Source organism: Acomys minous (assembly GCF_964271855.1).
Source record: "Acomys minous genome assembly, chromosome: 7".
NCBI classification, from domain to species: domain Eukaryota; kingdom Metazoa; phylum Chordata; class Mammalia; order Rodentia; family Muridae; genus Acomys; species Acomys minous.
Window position 1 is genome coordinate 8,793,668 of NC_140488.1, and position 6,397 is coordinate 8,800,064.

Sequence of the window (6,397 nt, forward strand, 5' to 3'; positions counted from 1 at the left end):
GGGGCGGGATATGCCAGCCATGTCCTGCAGCAGATAGGGACCAAGGAGTGCTGGGAGAACCGGGAGCTATTTGTCCTGGGCTTGAAGCACACCATTTCAGCCTTTTGTTGATAATAAATGGATAAGGAGTGAAGAAATCAATCCTCCTTGGCTGCTTCTTGCTGACACTAGGGAGACAACAGGGGGTCAAAAGGCTGAAATGTTGGCCAGGTCTGGGAAGAGCAGGCTGCTATATTTTCTGTTCAGGGTCTGAGAACATCTGCAGCTAGAAGGGAAAATACAGGTCCAGCTGCCATGGTCTGCAAGGTTAGACTGCAGCACCTGTGACTAGCTACTTTGGACTGTCTTGACTGTAGGAAATCGGGCAGGATACTGTATATATGGACATAAGACAAAGTTAAGAAGAAAATTTCTTTTGGTGTAAATTTAATATTTTTGGAAAGGTGAGCAGAGACAGAAGTTTTGGAGCAAAGAATAGAACAACTTGAACATGGGTAACTTCCTTCCATTTACCTTAGGTGTACATTTGAAACTTTTGGGGGAGCAGAGAGGAGACAAGGCTTGAAAATAAAGAGCCCAATTCCATCTTTGTCTTATTTATACATTTGAAATTTGGGGGAAAGCAAAGAAGAGAAAAGGCTTGGCTATAAGGAGGCTACTTCCATTTTACCCAATTGCTGGTGGTAATCAAAACTTTTATTTTGGATCTTTGGATCTGTCCAAATTTGGTTCCAGAGGTGTGCAAGCTTAGCAGCCCTTCATGTGGGCTGCTCTTGCCCAGCTCTGGCTGCTGTGCATTCAAGCTACACAGTGCAAGTGACCTCCATGACCAGAGCAGCAGGAAGGCCCCAGTAATAAGGCAGAGCAACACAAATCTCAAGCAGGCAGATGGCAGTGGAGGCAAGACCCCCCCCCAAATCCCCAGTGTCTGAGGCAGGGGTCCCTGAGGGGTATCCACTGCAGCAATCAGGGTAACAGCCCTGAGACTGGTATCACAGGGGGCCCAGCCTTGCAGCAGCAGCGGAGTGAAATCATCTGTGTGCCATGGACCTCGGGTCCAGGCTGCTTTGACTGTGCATGCCTGGAGGACTGTGGCCATCTCAAAGTCATTTGCACATCTTTGTGCAGACAGGACCAATCAAGAGGCTGGCACAGTGACTCCAGAGTCCAACCCAAGCCCGGGGAGTGAATTACAGGTTATGGTTACCTAACCTTGGATGGAATCCAGTGCAAACAATTTGATGGTGCAGCTCCAGTTCGCAGATCAGGAGTAGGAGGCTGAGGGTGGCAGGAGAGCTGAGCAGCTGAAGAGAGCTGAGCAGAAGAGAAGCATATGGGGATGAATGTAGATTCAGAGTGAAGTTTGGTAGGTAAAGGGGTCCCAAGAGTATCGATCCTGGGTTTTGGCATCAATGTAATGATTAAAAGATTAGATGCTAGGCAACAGATATGATATGGAGACGTTTATTATATGAGTGTAGGAGGGCAGGGTAGTGGGAGGGGCACACCAGAGAGAAAGACAGAGAGCTAGAGACAGCAAGAATGGAAGAACAGAGAGAGAGAGAGAGAGAGAGAGAGAGAGAGAGAGAGAGAGAGAGAGAGAGAGAGAGAGAGAGAGAATATGAGACTACACGAGGTGGGTTTGTTGTTTTTTTTATATCCTGGGAGCTGGCACACCTAGTAGTGGGCAGGTAATGATGTCATAGGTTGCTAGGCAGACCAGGAGCAGTATGCTAACAGTAGTAACAGTTTCTTAGCCAGGATAAAAAGCATAATCAGGTAATAATATATTGTGTTACATCAAAATGTAATATATCTGTTCCTTTAAAACCATGGTTAATGGAGTGGAAAGACAATGTAAAGAACAGAAGAAAATATTTCTGATGCATTTGCTCCAATCCATGCAGATAAGTGTCTGTAGCTACCCTTGTGGCTGTTCATAACAGTATGGTCCTAACAGATGATAAAGAAGGCACTAGAACAGAATAGGAATTATACATAGTTCACATATAGAGTAGATATTACTTAATATGTTAAGTCTAATAAAATAACTTATACAGATATATAAAACATGTATATAAATATAGACACATAAATTGTATGCATCTATTACAAAGATGTTTACATGTGTGCAAATGCAAATCACTAGAGTATGAAATGTTAGATAATTTTAAAATAAAAAAAAAAGACTTGCCAAAAATCCCCTTCAGTTTCTTAAAAACTACCATGTACACTGCAAGCAGCTCCTCTTTTCCCCCTGGAAGGCACTGGCCAGCACTGTCACCCTGACTACTTTCCTCACATTTCTGTCACCTCAGGAGTCTTGGAAATTCTAGAGGGAGTGGACAGAGGTTCATGGAGGAAATAAAGCAAGAAGAAGACGCTGAGAGCTGAGGGTTTCCAGATAACTTCATTCTGTCCTTGCTGTCAGCCCTGGGGAACGTCAGCATGGTTCTGCACATGACAACTATTGAGTTCTGCCTGGCTGATCAGAGTGAAAGGAAAGCCTATTCTGTGCTCCCTGGAGCAGGTCTGCAGAGCAGAGCTGTCCCAGGCCCTGAAAAGGGACAAAGCTGAGGCTGAACTTGGGTGGAAATACCCCAAATAGAGACATTCTAAATAATCTAGCACTCTTGTCATACCTATTCCAAATATGGGCAACCTTGTCAGGCAAGCACTTTCTCCATCATCTAGCCAGGGAGCGCCAGACCTTAGAGCTTTTGTTGTGAGAATGACGGAGATGACATAAACATGAGCCACCCTCTTCTAAAGTCCTGATGACAAACCAAAGTATCATTCCACCATACTCCCCTCTGGCGAGTCAGTGAGCTTCTTAGGCTTACTTACAGAACCTGGGTTAGGAATCCTATGTAGGCAGGAATGAGGGTGCCCATAACGCAGCCTTACTGGAAGGTCTTCAGTCAACATAGATGGCTGATTTTCTCATGGCCACATAGATGGAGCCTCCTTTCCCTAGTCTTTCCCAGCCTCTGTACTCTAGCACCTCCTACCGACCACAGGCTGCATGCAATAAGGGTAGACTTGTATAGACATAAGTGGGAGGAACGGCTGAATATTCAGGTGAGAATCCAGTGACCCTTCCTATCCCCTCTTCCTATTGATCCCATAGACGCCATCATAATTGATGCTTGTAAGCAGGTACAGCTGATCTGACCAGGATAGTGGCTGTTTTAGTCAGAGGATAATATTCTACAAAACGCCTTACTCCAGCTTGGCTCTTACCTTCTTTTTGTCAACCTCAAAGGTCTAGGACAGACTTTACAGATTCTAAGAGCAGTTAGTACCTTGTGAGGGACGAATGTCTTTACAATGGAGTACAGAGGCTTCCTAATCTCTGATACATGTAGTATGAAATATATGTGAGGCCAAGGCAGCTGCCCCAAGAGAGGAATTGCAACAGAAAAATTACACGTGGGGACATCCATCATGTTAGCTTCTAATTTATCAGGAAATTGGTAAATGAGAGGATGAGATGGAGATGTTGACTTGCAACTTCTCATGGCAATGGGGAGAGGGGCAGGTGAAAGGTCAAGAGAACTCAAGTTGGATCTATACTAATGAGCCTTTCCTGAAATTGTAAAAACTGAAAGCTATGGGAGGAGGCAGAGAATTGAGGTTAGGGTTAAGCCTTATCCCAGAAAGAGGTAACCCCAATAATGTATCTCTGCCCACAAAGGAAACAGACTTATAGGAAGGCATTCTGCTCGGTTCCACTGTAATGGACTCAGAAAAGTATGCCTTGTCTTGGAATCTGAAGAGCAGTGGGGGTCTGGCTGACTGAGTGGAAATGGTAGTATTCTGAGTATGGACTGAGGAAGTCCCACTACACAGATCCCAAGCAATCCAGCCTTGCCTCCATTGTCAGTCGTGCACCATAAGGGAGATTTCTCAGGCAAGAAAACCCCATCCTCCACTTTCTAAATCCTTCCCACTACTTTTGGACTGAGTACCCTGGATAGGATCCAGCAATATCCCTGCTCTGAGTCCAGACAAGCACTGTGCGGAGGTGACATGCAAGGGATTCCTGATTTCTGTATCCAGGTCTGAGAGAGCTGAGGGGTTTTCCTACCAAGAGCATTGCCTCAGCAGAGGGAAGGGACAAGGTCCTACACAGTGAGGGTGAGAAATTGAGAGTAGGGGTGCGAGGAGTTTGCACTTGAGATCACAGGGGAACCTCTACATTCTCATCTAAACATAGGGGCACTCGATGTTGGATCACCAAAATATAATACTAGAAGAGTGTGTGTGTGTGTGTGTGTGTGTGTGTGTGTGTGTGTGTGTGTGTGTGTGTGTGTGAGTTTGAGTTCATGTTCAGGAGCCCAAGAAGGCCAGGAGAGGACACCAGATCTTGTGCAACTAAAGTTACAGATATTTATGAGCTGTCATGTACGTGCTGAGAATCAAACTCAGTTCCTCTGCAAGAACAGTATTCATTCTTTTTGTTTGGTGTGTGTGTGTTGTTTTGATTTTGGTTTTTTGAGTCAGGATTTCTCTGTGTAGCCTTGGCTGGCCTAGACTTGCTTTGTAGAATAGGCTGACCTGGAACTCACAAAGATCCACCTGCCTCTCCCCGAGTGATGGGATTACAGGTGTGCGCCACTGTGCTCAACTCAGTATTCATTCTTAACTGACCAGTCATCACTCCAGCCCCACTAATATAGAACATTGATGCCCTGAGAGAAATTGGCCAAAGACAAATGGGGAAGGTTGTCTAATACAGACATGGACACAATAAGTACTTATGTAACAGTCTATGTAGCAAAGACACCAGTTATTCTGAAGCACGGTGAAGGCCTTGCTGGAGAGAGGGCCTTTCTCGGCTGGAGCAGCATTTCTACGTCCCTCTTGGAGTCTCTTGTGTCTAAAGGAAAAGGTACCTTTCCAAACTTAAAATTAGTCCCCAGCCTTAGGTCATTTTTTTTTCATGTGAAGCCATACTTAGTGATGGCCTGCCTTTGGTGATGTAGACATGAAAGTGCAATGTGGGAAGTAGCACCCTTTGATCAAGATGCTGCCAAAGGTATCATAAAATGACTCAATTCCCCTGAGAGGGGAGCATCACAACATATCCAGCCGGCCATCTCATCAATGACCTAGCTAGACAAGGGATGTGTCAGCATGTGAACCTTCTTCTGCTCCACAATTATCATCATGAAAAAGACAGCATCATTGCCCTTTATTGTTTAAAGTTATATATCAAACTTTAAGCACAAGTCATGGAATGCCTCCTTGTCGCAACACTCTTTAGGTCTGGGAACATCACAGGAATGTAGTGGCTAAGCAATATATGGCTCCAGGTCAGAACCCATAAACCACATGTCCTTGTACAACATTTTCTTGTCAAAACACAGTTAATTCAAGAACTACAAACAATGATGGGTTTATAGTTATGTGCTTCTTCTGAACATCACATAAATAGGGAGTAGCATGAAATCCTGGAAAGACCCTCCTGACAAAGCTGGTCATGGTGTTGGCCAGGAGAGAAATGACAGACAAGCCATGTAGGTATGAACATCAGTACCTGTTAGTGTCACAGCCCATAGAAAAGTAGATGGTGGCCTCCTTCCCGTATCTCTGTAGCCTGCATATTATGTCCCTCCTAAGCAAAACTACTATTGGGTCTTTGCAGTTATGCAACAGAAAATCTGGCAGTTGGCCTTCAGAAAGCAATTCCCTTGACCATGAAACATATCAATAGAGAGAGATGCGGGTTGCGTTTTGTACCTGCATATGATCTATGCAATCATTCATCTACTCAAAGCAACTTTGATATCAAATTGTCCTCCCACATAGGACTATGTCTCTCCACACACACCCATTTCCATGAATAAACAAAATCTCCACACTGGAGACATAGTGACCTCAGAGTCCTGGGCCTTTGGGAACAGTAGGCTTAAGCAGTAGCAGCAGAAACCTCTTAATTTCCCCATAGGGAGAAGAGTAGTGGCATCCAATTACCAGGACTGAAACTGATGGTGCATAAAGCAGGAGCAAAGCACCTGGCAGTTGAGTCTCAGCCACTGCTTCAGCTTAACAAGGCATTTTCTGAAATTCAAGGAGCTCAAGAAAGAATTCATGCCTGATTTCTGGCTACATACAGGTTGTCTCTCACCAACACCAACTGGCTGATCTTCCTGAAAGATGCTGTCAACCATGACCTAAAAAACCACCCAGTAAAAGTCTCCCTAAACCACAGAGACAGCTAAGAGAGCAAGAGAAAACTGCATTGCAATTTCAGGCATGTTTTAGAACCCCAAGAACAGTCTAGAAGGCCTCCAAAGCTTTCACAAGCCACTGTGGATGAATGGCAAGAGTTTCTTCCCTTTGCATACCCTCTACAGATGCTTGAAGAGACTCAATAAAGGATGCTCACCCC